Below are 18,141 nucleotides of genomic sequence, written 5' to 3'. Positions count from 1 at the left end.
ATATTGCTTCCTTGTCATCATTTACAGGAAAGTACTGCCCCAGGTTTCCCGACCGACAGAGGCAGCTGCCACTCACACCTGAAAAAGTGGCAGAAGTGCGTGGTAACTGTACTGCAGATAGAATCATTAGTTCTACAGTGCCTCAACTACATTGATCCAGATTTGTTTATGTTGTTGCTGCTTTTGTTGCCAAGTGCTCAGTTATTTAAATACAGGGTGCTAGAATAAACCCATATATGACCTCTGAAAAAGTTGAAATTTATATTGGAAATTATGTGAAATAATGACGCTCATGGTGAATTATTAAGAACTGTTTGTTAGCTTTACTGTTACAGAGCACATGCATGCTAAAGCTGCGATTATCAGTAACCAGCTGTCATGTAAAATCTGAGTTTGATTTGTTAATAATTTCAGTGGTTTAGAATTAACAGCTTTCAAGTGAAATGCCAGAAGGCATACTTTCTAAACATTTCACCTATACTGAGTGCTTGCGAGCCTAGGATGTATTTAGCGTCATCTCCGCTAATATGCAGTCCTGCCAAAATATATTGTCATGTTCCACTGCTTACCCTTTAATCTCATGCCTTTTACAAAGTGCTTCAAGGAGCGTCTGAGGAAGAGAGGCGTTCCTTCGTTCATGTTGGAGCCATCGCTTCAGCAGTTTAACCACTATGTGGTAGCTAAGCTGGCAGACATCGACAGGATGTACAAGAAGTATGTATTTGAATTCACATACCTGAATGAATAAAAATGCGTGAACACTGTATCACAACTTAAGCCAACACAACTCTGTAACTGTAGCATAATGTAATTAAAGCTAGTCATATGTATTGTCAGTGCAGACTGTTGAACTAAGAGAAAGAAATTTTAATTGGTTTCAGCAGTTGTAGCTGTGTGCTCCTACTATTCTGTTTGTTAAACAGTTGCACCAAAAGACCTGACAGAGCTATCTTCTTTCCTTGTGTCATTACATGTATCTTTTCTTATCTTTCCAGGCAGAAAACAAGTAGAAGTCAGCGGAGCTTTTTGCTCATATATTTATGCAATAAAATCTGCATATATACCTCAATCAAGCAACTAGTATTTATCTCTACTGCCTGCATGCCCCCTCCAGATAAAGCCTTGTCTGGGTTAGTCCTGTTGGGTCAAACTCAATCCTTTTCATTCTGGTTTGGCAGGGTCACGGCAACTTACTGATTGCAGCACGAATTTCCAACTGGGTATTTTTCCCATTGGGCCAATTGGATATTTCCCAATTGGGCCGATTGGGTATTTTCCAAATGGGGGCCTATATCCAATTAGAAAATTCAATCGTTTCAAATTGTCTTTTTTTTTTTTACTGTGTCGCAATCCGTGAGGATCCATTTAGCACGCCGCACGGCAACGCGCGCCTCTGCGCCTACAAACTCTCCTCTAGCATCAACGCGTTCAGGCCCAGTTTCCCCGCACAAGCCGGCGCAAGATCTCTCTTCTCGCGCGGGCGTTCCCGGACAAGGCGCTCCCGCCTCGCGAGGAAAGTTTCTTTTCACTCTCTAGGTAGGCCAGCCCACAAATTCCACTCGTCCTTCTGGCCTCGTCTCCCTTGAGCAATCACACTGCAGGTAATCCCTTCCTGCGGCAGTCGCCTCTCTCGGAGGCTCAGGCGGTGCGCAACTGGCAGCCTGCGCGGCCCTCGGCACAAAGTGTAGCGCAGGGCAACCCTGACTCGACCACCTTTTGGTGCGGGTGCAGGGTTCGACCCACTCACCTCCTCAATTTGCGCAATATCTTTCGAGAGATCTTCTGCGTGTCGTAGAGCCGTCCTTGATGCCGACACAGTCAAAACGAGCCGCCGACGACGCCACCCCCGGGCGCCGACGCCTCTTGATATATGATCCGACCCTCAGACAGACGAAGCCAAGGGAACACCCAAGGGCGCAATGTGCGTTCGAAGAATCAGTGCTCAGTGTTTCCTGCAATTCACACCAAGTCTCGCAGCTGGCTGCGTTCTTCATCGGCCCAAGAACCGAGTGATCCACCGCTTAGAGTCGTGCATTTGGTTTGTTCAATTCCGTGGAGTACAGCAAAGGGTTTTAGACACCCAGGCTTTTCCCTTGGTCTCCAGTGTCGCAGTTGCGTCGAACTCCTGCAACATCTCGGAGCGTTTCGTTCGGCCTCTGTGCCAGCCTGCAAGCGGCTCGGGCGCTGCGCCTCGCGAAGTCTTGTGCAATTGCAGTGCTACCTGAGAGGAAGTGGGTGAGCAGCGTGCGGTCGGCTTTTTCTCCTTCTCCGTGTTTGTGGTGCTTCGAACCAAAAACCATGTGCGCGTTACTAAAGAGATGACAAGGTATTTTGCTACCAAAAAATGCGTCAGTCAGTGGGTAAACCACGTTTGCACTAACACACAAGAAGTGTTTCATGAGAAAAGTTCTGCAATTTCGCAAAACTCGTTTACTTGAGCGTTAACCGTCACTCCCATGAACCTTCGCTTTCCGGTGGCGAGCCCCAGATAGATCGATACAGCGACGCTCCCCGTGGACCGACCCCTGTCAACGTCCAGCCGCCACGATCATATATCTTCCACCGTCTCCCAAATTTTGCACAAAGGGTCGCTATCAACTTCGTATCCGAGGCCAGGCTCACCGCAAGAGAGTCAGTCGGACTACTCCCGCAATGGAATCCACTAACCACAAGTGTCTCTGACGGCTTTTATAGCGAAAGCAATACTACTCTATGTTTCGAGCCTTCACCGTAACGCGGCGGTAGCCACGTAAGTCTTACCCACGTGACGCTGTGAAATCACACCCCACGTGACACTAGGGTGTGGGCTGGCAGTAGCTGCCAATTTGGGTCTCTCGTTTCACATGGGACGGTTATGTCAGAATCAGCCTGCTAGGACCCCGGCATTAACGTTACCCGTATAGAGCACTAAGGCACGTTCATACAGCTTGGTTAAAGCGGGGATTTATATGTGGGCTGAGGAAGGAGAAAAAGAGAAGAACGCTCGGTCACCCGCAGCTAATGCTTTCGCTCAATATTTAGTTCAGCAGCATTGAACCCTTGTAATTTTTTTTGGTTGCGCAGCAGCATTGAACCCTTGTAATTTTTTTTTGGTTGCGCACCAACAGACTGCTCGGAAACCGAGAAGGACGAAACTCCGGGAGAACCCCAAGGCCGCGAATGCGTTCGAGTGCGGGATTATAACCCCGCCGTCCTTTTTGGTTTCATTGTCTCCTTTCGCGCCATCGGCACGGCGGTAATATTGCGCTTGACGTGCGAGCATCAGACCCCGAACGCGTCATGAACGAAGCAAACGGCATCCAGAGCCAGCAAGCTGCGGTTACTCTCGTACTTCGCAGCAGCGTCGCCGTTCCCTTCCCAAGCAAAAAAAAAGTGTGTGGCAAAAGGTAGGGCCGACCCCTCTTGCCAACCAAAAAGCGGCCGGCCGACCTTCGGCCCCTGACTGAAGATCGGCGTCGGGGATAGACACTTTTGTAGGCAATATGGCCTGAGGTGCAGTAAATGTTGGCTTTACGAGTATATGCCCGTTATACGGCATTTCCTCTTCATTTTTATGCTTATGTACTCATTTGTTGTTGCTGACGGTATGCTAAACCAGCAAGTTTTAGGACCTACCGACGGCCGATTTTCGACAGTCGACTACGGCCCGACCTCTTTGCCCGACGTGACCGACCACCTGCCAGCGTTACTGAATGGTCGGCCACTCGTCTGCCCTAGCTATTTTGCTGGCGAAAGACCGTACGTCGGCCGGTTGCTTCCCGACACCGGTTAGTGGCCGGCAGATGGCTCAAAACCACGGCACAGAGTCCTGCGTCGCCCCTCGTGTAGGTATCTATGCCATGCGTTTAATATATCGTGGCCCATTCATATAAACTCGGTAGCGCATACAAACGCACCAAGAAAAGCAGTAGCTTTTCTGATGTCATGAAGAAACAAAAGAAGTTGGAGTATTTGGTGAAAATTTTATTTGTCAACAGTGTTCAGAAAAAGCTCGCGATTTGCTTTTTAATAAGCGTGGATATATGACTGACTATACAACACGCGTGTGTCACGTGTGGAATATGGGCTTGAGGCTTGGTCTTCTTTTGGCAGCGTGTCGATCACTTGATGTCTGCGACTGGTCTGATCTGCGGCGGGTTCCATCTTGGTCAGCTGCACGAAGACAAGATTTTTAATTAAATATTTCGTTTTCGCCTTTAACATTGAAGGTAAATATAGGGTTGAAAAGTAGAATAAATAATGTCTTTGCTCAATGTCACCAACTGCACTAAGCTTTAAAATAATAACAAGATTTGACTCGTGCTGCATTTGCCTCGATCACATCAATATATTTTATGCGCCTGACTACTTTCATGCGACCCGACTGAAAGCGCATTAGCGCGAAGCCGCAATAGATAATCAGGATCCGTGAACCCGCGAGAAAGGCGCGGGCACTTCGTTTTGCTAGCTGGAGTCATGATGTTGCATTCGCAACTGTACCGCACTCAAACATTATCCTCTCAACGCACTTGTCAAAGAGCGCGTATGAGAGATTCCAACGCGGCAGAACAGTTCCCGCGGTATTTACATGAAACCTAAAATAAGTTTATTCCGCAGAATACAGCTTAATTTTCTCAAACTAGATGCAACTTTTAGAGCAAAAGCGACCGGATATTTAACTATAAGTCATATGTTTTTGTTTCTTTTTTTCATTATTTAACAACCCAGCATTATTTAAAAAATAATCTTATCAGCCAAGACGACTATCTAGACATCTCAACTCGCAGAAGCTTATAGAAACTGTTATAAATTTTTAAACCTTGGCACAAGTTAGCTGAACACCTCATGAGCATGTCAGCAGCAGGAAATAATTCGCACGACAAAAATACAACTGCTTGCACAGAAAGGAAGCGCACAGAGCAAATTCAGATGGCAGTGTGAAGCGGCTTATTCTGAGTGCACCGCATATATAATTTCAAAATCCACAAAATCAATTTTCGCGTATAGACATCATTACAGCAGCAAAAAAACAATGCACTTCGCATAAATCTTGTACTTAGTCCTGGCACGAGCTTCGGCACGGCAGCAGCGATGATGCCTGTACAGCTTCCGATCGCATATGGCGAGGGGTGCTGCCATATTTATATCAGTGATAACATTTAGCATTTAACGGGGTTGCATGCGTCTAATCGATGTGAGTCTGATAATCGAATTTCCAGAACAAAATCAGCGCTAATACCTGTCCGGCAAGTCTACCGCTATGAAGTGAAAGGCCAGCGTTCTAGTGTACAGGAGACCAAGGACCTCAGGCTTCGGCGAAACGAGCTTCGACTAGCTGTCGCAGCCAGTTTCCAGATCGGCTGATACCGTCTTCCTGCACGATCAGCGCAAGATGCGCACATCAATTACAAAATAGGCACCTCTCTTGGTAGCGACAAACCTCTCTTGGTAGCGATCACTATATAATTGAGACCTCTTTCTCACTATCCTGCATAACCCCCCGTGTAAAGAGGAAACTCAAATACACCAACTGGGATCGCTTTTGCGATCTTCGTACCGCGGCCCCGAAGCAGATAGACCACCTTACAAATTGGCTGGCTAACCTCAACAAGGACGTGAACATGGCCACATCGGAAATGCCGTGCACATAAACCTCGGAGGTGATTGACAGCCGATTACTCCACATGTGGGAAGCTCACTCGAGCTTACAGAAGCGATGGCTTAAAAACAAACACAATCGCGCCCTGAAGCTACGCATCTCCTCTCTCATAAGGGAAATGGAGACGCACGCGGCACAGCTCAGTCACCAGCAATGGGGTCAAGTATGCGACCGCAGGACACGTGGCGGTTGCTACAATGCCTTCTTGAACCCGATCACGCCAAGAATGTACAGCAGAAAAATGTGACGCGTCTTATCCATGGCATAGACATGGACAACGACAACATTATTCAATCCTTAAAAGATACATACCTCACAACCACACCGAAGACACCCTTACCACAGTACCTTGGAACCCAAAATCATGAGCTAGACGAAGACATCACAAAGTATGAAGTCAGAGCAGCCATGCTCCAACTCCGCACTACGTCTGCTCCAGGAGCCGATCAGGTCACGAACAAAACACTTAGAAACCTCGATGAAAACTCCATCCAGGCAATAACGGAACTCTTTAACAAACACTGGCAAGAGGGAACGCTTCCCTCAGAGTGGACGCACGCTCAGGTTACCTTTATACCTAAACCCTGCAAACCGCTCACTCTTTCAAACCTTAGGCCCATTTCGCTAACTTCATGTCTTGGTAAACTTTTTGAACACGTTGTCTTGTGTCGGCTACATACACACATGCAAACCCGCGACCTTTTTCCTCATACAATGCTGGGTTTCCGCAGCCACCTATGCACCCAAGATGTCATGCTACAGGTATCAGAAGAAATTCTCCATCCCCGACAATGCAAACGCACAAGAGCATTGCTGGCTCTAGACTTGCAAAAGGCATTTGACAATGTCTATCACTCCTCTATATTGGATGCACTATCCACTCTGAATGTGGGAAACCGAATACATGCTTACATTTCAGCATTTCTCCGGGATCGCACAGCAGAAATTCGGTTCGGACCCCTAAAATCCCCCCTTTTTACCCTCGGTAATAGAGGCACCCCGCAGGGATCAGTCCTTTCCCCTTTTTTATTTAACATCACACTCATCCCCATGGCTAAAAAGCTGTCACAGATCCCAAACCTCTCCCATTCTCTGTATGCAGATGATATCACCCGTGGACCACCACTGGGAATGTAGGTAGCATGGAAGAAACTCTTCAGGAGGGGACAGACATGGTGTCAAGATGCGCAGCTTCAATAGGCCTTGCATGTTCCTCCACCAAATCCGAGCTCCTGATACTCCACCCAGCACGCGGAAACACCACCAACCCCCTATGCTCATCACCGTAGATGGTCAGCCAGTACCACAAGTTCACAAACTTCGAATACTAGGTATGTTCATACAAGACAACGGCCTTAACACGGATACACTCTCCAGACTGACTAAAAAAACACATCTGATCACCCGCCTCATCAAACGTATAGCCAACAAGCACTGTGGAATGCGCGAGCATGACCTCAGACGCTTAGTACAGGCATTTATTATAAGCTGCATTCTTTACTCAATTCCGTATTTATATCTAACAAAAACAGAGACAGACAAGGTGGATGCTCTCATCAGACAGGCTTATAAGGCAGCTCTCGGCTTACCTAAGCGCACCCCAACCTATCGACTCTTAGGCATGAGAGTTCATAACACCCTCCGCGAACTGGTGGAAGCCCACCGCATCGCCCAACTAGGACGGTTCTCCACTACCCCAACTGGACGCCACATTCTTTCCTTTCTCCAACTTAGACCGTTAGGTGCCCCTCCAGTAGAAACTTATGCAGTTCCAAAGACATTTCGCGATCACCTCACTGTCCACCCACTTCCGAAAAACTTGCATCCCCTTCATAACCAGGCCAGACGGAAAGCGAGAGCACGTGCCCTACACAGAGCACATGCGAACGAACCCGACACAGTCTACGTGGACGCCGCAGAATATCCACACCTCTCAGCTTATGCGATATGCGCGGTATCCAGCCGCTTCGAACGCATCACATCAGCCTCTATCATTACCCGAACGTCCGTAGAAGCGGAAGAATCCGCTATAGCCATCGCGATAGTCTCTTCCACTGCCACCCTTATCCTCAGCGATTCTAAAACTGTCATACAAAATTTCGCCCGAGGCCAGCTACATGCTGCCTCTCACAAAATCTTAACTACCAACGTTCAAACACCCCGACCCATAGACCTTGTCTTGGTACCAGCCCGTTCGGGCAACCCCGGTAACGAAGCGGCCAATTCTGCTGCTCGAGCATACGTCGACCGAGCAACAGATACCGAGGACCTAGGCAGTGCCAGAGATCGGCTGATCACCTACAACGACATTAAACTACATTACCGGTCTGAAAGACTTCACTACCCTCCCCCACACCGCCTCCCTAACTAAACCACAACAAATAACAAGGAGACACCTTCAAGCCCGCACCTTTCCCTCCCCAGCACTGCTGCCACTCTTCTCCCCCTCTACTCATCAGTCCGAATGTTCCCTCTGCGAGGCCCCGAGAGCTACATTCGAACATATTATGTTCAGATGCCCGGAGTTTCAACCACCGGCCGAATGGCGCCTTGCGGACAACGAGGCTTGGGAGATCGCGGTCTCCAGCTAAGAACCGGCTCCACAAAAGAGACTGGTCGACTGGGCTGAAGCGGTCGCCGTCAGGCACGGCCTGCTGGCCACCACCCGTGATCAGGAGCCGGCTCAGCCCTTGTAACGAGTATTTCGCGGCTCCACCAAATAGTTTTTCACCGCCACCACCCTGTTTCAAAGGGGACGCTCCTATATTCTATCCATCCATACAGGCAACGCCATCTATGGCGGAAAAGCACAAACTAGGATGCCGCCGGCTGAGCTCGCTGGATACGGAAACTTCGCGACGCTCATCCTAAAGGCGAGATGCTCATTGGCGGGGACTTCAACGCGCAGCACCAAACATGGGGTTACAGACGCTCCAGTCTTCTCGGAACACGTCTGCACATCACATCCACATAGGTAGCGGGACTATACCTTGGCAATGGCACCGATTATCCGACACGACGAGGCATGCATCCTAGTCAACATGATACGTCTCCGGATCTGACCAGGCACTCCAACAACATTATCTAAGATTGGCGATGTGGCCCTGAAACAATGGGCAGTGATCATTACCCTATATGGATACAGCTCCAGTCCAATCTACGCCGCCGCAAACGAAATACTCGTACCGTCAATTGGAAAAACTTCCGACAGGCTTTAGACGATCATCTCGCCGAACTGCCAGTCGAAACACTCCTTCAACGCGCCCGTGATTCAGCCACTGCAATCACACAAGTAACAGAAAACGTTCCTGTACCTGACCCTCACCTGCTTAACCTATGGGAAAGCAGAAAACAAGCCGAACTCGATTATCTCCAATCTGGAAGAGAATACAAAAAGCTTCTAAAACTTCGTCGCCTCACTGCTGAGGCATGCCGCTATAGCAAACGCCTTAGCAGAAGTCGATGGCTTGACTTTTGTAGCACTTCATCCTATAGGACCAACACCAGCAAGCTGTGGAGAGTATTCCGGGCCATCAACGGCAAGAGCAAATCCGCAAATACCGGAGAAACCCTTCTCCTACGCACTACACAGACTGCTACCGAGCTTGAACAGGAGTCAGCCCGCACTTTCTTTCCGCAACCCGCCTCACCACCCCCACCTGACACCTATGCACCTGTTCCATTCACAGGCTCTACTGGCATTAACGTCCCCTTTAACACATTTGAATTCGAATATGCTCTTTCACAAGTTAAAAAGAACAGCGCTCCCGGCAAAGATGGCATCACTTGGAGCATGCTCGGGAACTCCAGCACACCTACTAAGGAAAAATTGCTTGACCTCATCAACCAGCACTGGGATACGGGCTGCCTACCACCACATTGGAAACACTCGGTAGTCGTCCGCATTTCCAAGCCTGGAAAACACCCCACGCAACTTGCCAACTTGCGATCAATCTCTCTAGCCTCAACCGTATGTAAGCTAATGGAACGCATGGTCACCAATCGACTTACACATTACCTTGAGACCTCAAATTACTTTCACCCGTTCCAGACTGGCTTCCGCCCTCAGCTAGGAACACAGGACAGCCTTTATCTTCTACACACCAACCTGAACAAAGCACGCCGATGGTGCAAAGGCCGTCCTGACATACTCGTAGCTGTCGATTTACAGAAGGCGTTCGATACCATCAGCCATCAAGCCATTGTCGACGCGCTCATCCACACTGGAGTTGGAGCCCGCGTGATCAACTTTGTGAAATCCTTCCTGAGTAATATAACCTATGAAAGTCAAATCGATACCAACCACACGGCACAACATTTTACAAACCGCACGGGTGTGCCTCAGGGCTCAGTCATTTCCCCCACCTTAGTTAACATCGTCATGGCGAAAATCGCATGGCAACTTGACAAAATCGATGGCCTATGGTTCACAATATATGCGGACGACATCACGCTCTGGACCACGTACCGTAATACGGCTCGAGAACAAACGGAGACGCTGCAACTAGCACTAGATACAATCGAGATTGAACTTCATTCTACAGGCATGCGTCCATCCCCAGAAAAAACTAAATTTCTGGTCATACATCCACCGCCTGGTGGCATGGACGTCAACCTTCACTTCGACGGTCAAAACATCGCACAACCCCCGGAAGGTTATCTCCGGATACTTGGCGTTCCCATGAATCAGCATGGTACTGCTAAGGATTGGATCCAACAGCTAAAATCTCAATGGAGGCTAACGCTCCACTTAATCAAACGGCTCAGCAGCAAGAGTGGGGGCGCAGGGACGGAGGTAGCGCGTCGCCTCACCGTCGCTATTCTGCTCGCTAAGCTCCGCTACGGTGCCCCTTACTTTGACTTGACCGCAGCCAGTTACAAGACATTTGGCTTACTTTATAACTTTGCCTTGAGGGTTATAACTGGTCTACCTGTACACACGCGCATCACGGAGCTTCACAGATTCGGTCAGCTCCCACCAGTGGATGCACTTATTGCTATGCACCGAGCCAATCATGAAACTCGCCTGCGTCACACACCTAACGGGCATCGCCTCCTCACTCGAATCTTTGACGAAGCTAACCTACACTTGCCCATTGGACCACCTTACAGCACCATGGACAGAAACATTGGTAACAGATCCAAAACCCCTTCCAACCAACACCAAAGGGCCAGGAAGAGATCACCGACAACGCCACATAATTGATACACAAGACCAGCACATCGGTCTCCGCATTTATATCGACGCCGCCCTATATCATGACGATGACACCGGCATCACGTTTGCAACCACCGCTTACTACCAAAAGGGTTCACAGCTGCACGCTACTAGCCACAGTGGTCGCAGGTACTGGTCCGCAACTGAACTCGAATTAACAGCCATCGACGAGGCCCTTCAACACTGCACCAAAGGAACAGATCCTTTCATCCACATCTACACCGACAGTCAAGAGGCTATAAAAACCCTGCAAGCCCGTTCTTACAAGACCTCAGTACAACACAGCATCAAAGAGCGCTGCCGATACCTGCGAGAGACCTCACAAGTCTCGGTACGAATTCATTGGACACCTGGACATCACGCACTAGGAACTGGGAACAGAATGGCCCACGAGGCCGCTGGCGCGCAGCTAGAGGAAGACCGCCGGCATAGCCTTGATGTGGGCCCGTCCAACTCGGACCACCCTTACTGTTTTCCCGTCTCCTTCATCATACCGGACTCTGTCATCATGCGGCTTAAACATGAGCGGAGGGGTTTGTTGCGGGACCTTGTGCCCGGTATTACTCCTCCGATCCCTTCCGGCCTCTCTCGTCCAGCCCAAGTTCTAACTCACAAGGCGCGAGCCGGTGCACCGTACACACCGGACATCCTGAGTCAATGGCGCCGAACCAAGATCAGCTGCCCCAACTGCCCTGCTGACTCCATTGACCTGTAGCACTTGGTATGGACCTGTCCTGGCACGGCTGGCCTCCGCGCACGCTACACATCTGCTCACCACATACAGTTACGAAGACTGGACAGCCCCCAATACCAACGCCAAGCGCAAGCTTAGTGCCCTGCTAGACTTCATGTGGGAGTCTGGCGCCCTCAACCGCACCTGACCCACCCCCTTCCCCTCTAGGCCTCAGGTCATCCTCATGAATAAAGGTTTATGAATGAATGAATGAGCTCGCTGCCTTCGCGAGTACTTCGCAGCATACACCGCGCGCTCTCTCACACATGCACGCGCCCCGCAGGCGCATCGCGGCATGCCGCCTGCATTCCGCCTTGATGATTGGCCGACCTGCCGCGTATTTCCATACAGGAAACTTAATTATAGGCGAGATACTTTTTATTCACATCTGCACTGTAGAAGAGACCACAGACGGCGGTGAGTAAAGATTGCGAATGCGTTTCTCACGTTAGCGGAAACGTAGGAAGGGCATCTCGAGGTAAGTCTGTTATGTAATTATATTGTCGTATACTTGTTTAAAATTGCGAAAGTATTATCAGTAGTTTGAAATAAAGCGACTCGCTCGTTGACCATCGTTTAGCATCGGATCTATATACAGTTTTGTTTTTATTATTACGCTGTCCAAATCTTCCACTAGAAGTATAAGTATATAGTCCGAAGGAGGTATTTCTTCAAAGGAACGAATGCTAGCAGTCTCAAAAGCAAATGAGTGCTCCGTGCGCTGCACGCGACATAACCGGCTCGCTGGCCCGTAAGGCAGTTCAAATCCAAACTTTTACCACGTTCGTGCTTGACTTCGGCTCTTATTAAATGGTTGTGCTTCCCTTATCACAATTTGTTTGCACTCACAATACCTGTGACGCGAATGGGGTGCTCCGTGCGAGGCACCCTGCAGTGCAAGCAGAGGAATGAAGGGGAAAGAAGGGTGCTTGTTGTAATACACGAAGGAAAAAAGCCAACAGTCGGCGAGGCCAAGGAAAGCATTGGGGATTGTACTTTATGTCTTTTTTGTTTTTTAATTTTACTTCGGTAATCACATAAATTAGTAATGTAATCTGTTTAGGCGAAAAATAAACACAAAGTAGAAGGAAAAACAACGTGCCGATGGTGGGAACCGAACCCACGACCTCCAAATATCGCGTCCGGTGCTCTTCCAACTGAGCTACAAGGGCCGCTATCCCACCTGCTACTTTCTTGGGTATTAATATTGCCTGTATACGAACCTTGAGAGTATTCACCAGCGCCACCCTCAGCCATAGCGGTGGACGTGGAACGTTCTGTGTTACCGCCAGCGTCACGTGGAACGCGATCAAGAGCAAGGGCGGAAGCTGTGCTAGAATCCTCTTATGCTACCTATGGCTTCAAGACTGCCAGAACCGAGACCCCCGTAAGCTACATGCAGATTAATGAAGGGGAAAGAAGGGTGCTCGTAATGCATGAAGGAAAAAAGGCAACAGTCGGCGAGGCCAAGGAAAGCATTGGATATTGTACTTTGTCTTTTTGTTTTTAGTTTTACTTCGGTAATCACATAAAAAGTAATGTAATCTGTTTAGGCGAAATATAGACACAAAGTAGAAAGAAAAACAACGTGCAGATGGTGGGAACCGAACCCACGACCTCCGAATATCGCGTCCGGTGCTCTTCCAACTGAGCTACATCGGCCGCTGTCCCACCTGCTACTTTCTTGGGTATTAATATTGCCTGTATACGAGCTTCGAGAGTATTCACCAGCGCCACCATTAACCATAGCGGTGGACGTGGAACGTCCTGCGTTACGGCCAGCGCCTAAACAGATTACATTACTAATTTATGTGATTACCGAAGTAAAATTAAGAAACAAAAAAGGCATAAAGTACAATCCTCAATGCTTTCCTTGGCCTCGCCGACTGTTGGCTTTTTTCCACCCTGCAGTGCAGTTTCACGAAACATGTGGCGCCATCTGATGGCTAAATAAAGAAGTTTGAAGGCGCTCACGCGCGCTGACCATGCTTTGCTGCCGTATCATGGCGTGTGCTTTTTTGATCGTCTTATGTACTCGAGACTCGTTTCCCATTTGGCAACTGCTAAAGGTGCACTAGTTTTTGTACTTGAAAGCGCGGTGGCGTAATAGGAAATGTGTAATCACACATTACCAAAGTACAGATAGACGAAAAAAGTTGTGCGCAGGTACTGACGCTTCGAAGGCTGCAGCAGTCGCTAACTATCGCTAAGTCGCTGAAGCTTTTGGAGAACACACGAATGCAAAATGGGATCATCGTAGTGCGACGAGTCAAGAAAGTGAACTGCTACCTGTGAATCAAATCGACGCAACCAAATAAAAAAAAACTAAGCACGGCGATAGCATTACCACAGCCGCTCGATGGAAGCGCACTAGGTGCGGTCTGCTGCGTCGCCCGAAACCGGCGGGAAGCGTCTACTTCCCGTCGCCACCGCCGCGGCGCCACTGCTCCGGGCTTTGCCAGAGCTTCGCTTGGCTGCGCTTTGAGTGAGGCGTCGGCGTGGTAGGAGCCTGTTATTTTAAGGATATAAGAACTCCGCTTCATACAATTTGGCAACACGAATTCGTATATTCGTCTTAGTGTCAGCATGTCAGCACCCAGCGCACTTAGCGCTTGCTCAGCAAGGATGTATACTGGAGTGTACCCCGAAAAACTTAATTTGATAGTGGTTCAAGGCCACTCGATTGGAGCTCGCATTACCGTGATCTTGCATTCGTATCAAGTTGTTTGTCAAATGAAAATGTCACCCGGCTGGGAACAATTCGAAGCTGTTCAGCTGCCATGGTAGCCTAATGGATAACCACTTAAATCACTATGTCGCGAATTCCGTATGTCATTTTCATACCATTTACTCATTCATGCATACAGCTTTTATACACAAATTGATGTCAACCTGTTCGAAACTGCTAGCACTATCCAATAAAAAAATTTACTACTTAGAGCAACCTCTGTGAAAATGCGACAGGTAACAAACCTTTCTATCTCATTCTAACAAAATGTTACGGTGGAAATATGAAGGTGTTTATTAGGTAAAGTCTAGATGATAACTTGGTATCTTCAACTTAGTGGAGACCTTAAACTTTGTATGCCAGAACGTTATCCGCCATGGCTTCCCGCATTTTGCATGACCAGTCAAATTAAGCGCGCTTCATAGTGCCGGTCTGCCTCAAGGTGCTACACATATGCACCGAACGTCTTTATTACTATTTTTATTGGCTACTTGCAAACGCATATAATTTTGCTGGTTTCTAATTTTCAATGGAAGAACGCGCATCGAATGTTGCTGTTGTGAAACTAATTCTTACCTGCAATCGCAAGAATGTTCACGCTTCAGAGCGCAACTGCAGCCGAGATTCAGCGAGCAGCCGAGAAAGCTTATTAAATGACCACACAAAAAAAGGAAGAAAATTACCATTCGCAGATGGAAAACATTTCTTGAGAGAGGTTTATGCCATAGCCATAAACGTCGCTTCACTGTTGAGTTGACACTTCCAGCGCAGCTCGCTATCAGTGGGTGCAGCAACTTAACAATATCTTGCATAGCTCCTCAGCATGGGCACGATCATTGTTTTGATAGATTAGCTGCAGGCACTCTGTACAGTGAGAAAATAATGCTGAAATCAAAAGTTTAGCAAGCTTCCTACTTCGCCGGGTCTCTTCAGACTCCATTATCCTGTTAATGAAGGCGCTCGTATATAAGCTGACAAAGCTTGATTTCTTCCTTTGCGGGGTGCATCAAGCCTCCAATGTCCTTGGTTTTCATTAATCTGTAACTGATCCAGTTGACTATATTTCTGGCAACAGGCTCTTGCTCGACTGACATGTCGCCTCAAAACCATTACCAAATATCGCATAAATTAAGCAACAACCTGGTAGTGATAAACAAAACTTGGGGTTCTTAAGTCTCCTTGCGGAGTCTCGTTAGTGTACCCGCACTTTGCTACCTGCTTATTCACCGTATCCCTTAATTACTTCCTCTGTTGCATATCATTATAATACAGCCTTAAGCCAACGCATTAGATGGAAACCCTACATATAAGTATATAAAGCCCCTCTTTACCGAAGCCGTACGAGCGTGCCCTATAGGAGTATAGTGCGCCTGACTTGGGATCTGAGGGTCCCACTTTCAATTCCCATTTCACCCTTACGTCTTATTGACTCTCTCTGGTTTGACAGCTACTGCCACATTGAACATGTTATGTGTTCTAATTGCACCAATATCACCAACAAAAGTGCCTCTTGCCAGAGCATTTTTCCGACTTTCCGCCGACAGAGCGGGCGCCGGATTTCCTGTGGAATGGGGCTTTTCAGTTTATAACATCGGCTCAAACAGTCTCAAGAGTATAAAAAAATGTTTTATGCACAGGCTACTTTGCCTGCAAGGCCGCTCAGACTAGCGGCAAAATTTATAACAAATTGTATGCTTATATATATAAAAAAAAAGACATTACCTTTTTTTGATATGTCCTCGCAACATAACCTGCGAGAAAAGCTTCTGATGCTACCTCATCGTGTTCATCAACCACATGCATAGTTAAAAATCCTAGTTCACTGGCCAGCTCCCTGGTAACTAAATAGGTTAAACAGTATGACGGGAACACAGGAAAAGAGGACGACACAACTAACGCGGTTGTGCCGTCTTCTCTTGTGTTCCCGTCACATTGTTTGCACTGTCAACCTATAGTCAATCACCAACAAGTCCAATCTGCTGCCCCTTGCAGCAAATACTTCAGCATCTGGACTTTTTAACCTCAGCGTCGCTTTCATTCCAGAGGAAGCGAGTGCATTTCCACTCCTCGCTGCTGCCTTTACCTGAAGCCAGTGCAACAGATAAAATGAGAGGGTCTCTTAAGGCCCGTTCACACTTGCGACTAGCAGCGGTCGCACGACCGTTTTGGTCAAAAAGCGACCGTCGGAAATGGTCGCATCGGTCGAAAAGCGACTGCCGTGGGCCGATCGGGCACTGCTCGAATTTCTAGTCGCGCGACCACTAGTCGCAAACCATTTCACCAATCAGCGAGGTCCCGAAGTACTCGATCGAGCACCTCAATGCAATTAAAGAATCCTACCTTTTCAACAAACTATGGCCCGAATTGAAAAGCAGGGAGAAAGATATGGCCTGGGAGGAGATTGGAAATATATTCGGACTATCCGATATGTACTGTGAACTTTTGAGAAATGGGTTTTTCACGCAGGCGCAACATTTTATATTGTCACGTAACGGTGACGAGGTTGTCGACACAAATGAAGGGGTCGATGATTGCACTAAAGAAACTCTTTATTTGGGCTGACTTGCGCCCGCAAAAGAACTAAGCAACTCGGCGGCGGCGATAGAAACAAACGTGCTCGTCGATCGTCGAACAAAGAATGCCCGTCACACTCGGCAACGCTCAATTTAAAGGCTGCACAGAACAATCTAGATAACGTCGCAAGCAGCTACCAGCACGGGCTGGAACATTGTGGAAAGACAAGCGAATGGCCGGAACCTTCGAGACAGATCTCGGTGCGTCTTGCGCTACAACAAAACTGATAAAGGTGTGACTCGCGACATCGAGCAGTAACAAACAAAGATTACGGAACTGATACGCGGTCCAGAATCAGAGTGATAAGCCTGTATGCCGGCGGCTGTTAAAAAACAACAAATACTGTTTTGAAGGTTTCGCGGCATTACTCCCCCCTTAAAAAAACATCGCCTCGATGTTTCAAAACAAAGAAACTTAAACATAAACACTGCAAAGTATAAACACCACAGATTCTTTAACGCGCGTAATATGGCTTCAGTCGTACAACATGTACAATTTCTGGGCGTGCGCGTCGCCGTTGTGATGCTGATGTTCCGTCGGGAATGACTTCATAGTCCAGGGGTCCGACGCGGCGAAGGATTTTATATGGCCCAAAGTATCGACGCAACAACTTTTCACTTAATCCGCGACGGCGAATTGGTGTCCAAACCCACACTTGGTCTCCTGGATTGTACTCTGCGTGGCGTCGTCGTAAATTGTATCGTCGGCTGTCGGTGCGCTGTTGGTCTTTAATACGCAGCCGTGCGAGTCGTCGGGCTTCCTCTGCACGCTGCAGGTAGGCGGCGACGTCAAGGTTGTCCTCGCTGGTTACGGCATTGCGTCGAGCGTCGTCGTGGGCTCCCTGCCGTACACAAGCTTAAACGGGGTCGCTCTGGTCGTCTCCTGGACTGCCGTGTTATACGCGAAGATCACGTACGGCAAGATGGCGTCCCAGGTCTTGTGTTCAGCGTCGACGTACATAGCGATCATGTCCGCGATCGTTTTGTTCAGGCGCTCCGTAAGGCCATTGGTCTGGGGATGGTACGCAGTTGTTCGTCGATGGCTTGTGTGACTGTATTCCAGGATGGCTTGCGTCAACTCTGCCGTAAACGCCGTTCCCCTGTCCGTGATGAGCACTTCTGGGGCGCCGTGTCGCAAGAGAATTTGTTCGACAAAAAATTTGGCGACTTCTGCCGCGGTACCATTTGGTAGTGCTCTTGCTTCGGCGTAACGGGTAAGGTAGTCAGTGGCCACGATGATCCACTTGTTAC

The 18,141-nt window shown here is 48.4% G+C and overlaps 1 non-coding gene across 1 annotated transcript; it reads right to left on the bottom strand.

Annotated features, from left to right (window-relative positions):
• Nucleotides 1–1,876: 1,876 nt before the first annotated feature.
• On the bottom strand, nt 1,877–2,029 carry LOC146188640 (5.8S ribosomal RNA). Its single transcript, XR_014707745.1, has one exon. It is a non-coding gene; the product is annotated as a 5.8S ribosomal RNA (ribosomal RNA).
• Between the last annotated feature and the right edge of the window lie 16,112 nt (nt 2,030–18,141).

The sequence above is a fragment of the Amblyomma maculatum genome, chromosome 5, assembly GCF_055883805.1.
Source record: "Amblyomma maculatum isolate TAMU_Amacu chromosome 5, ASM5588380v1, whole genome shotgun sequence".
NCBI lineage: Eukaryota > Metazoa > Arthropoda > Arachnida > Ixodida > Ixodidae > Amblyomma > Amblyomma maculatum.
This window is presented reverse-complemented; position numbering and strand designations above follow the sequence as displayed.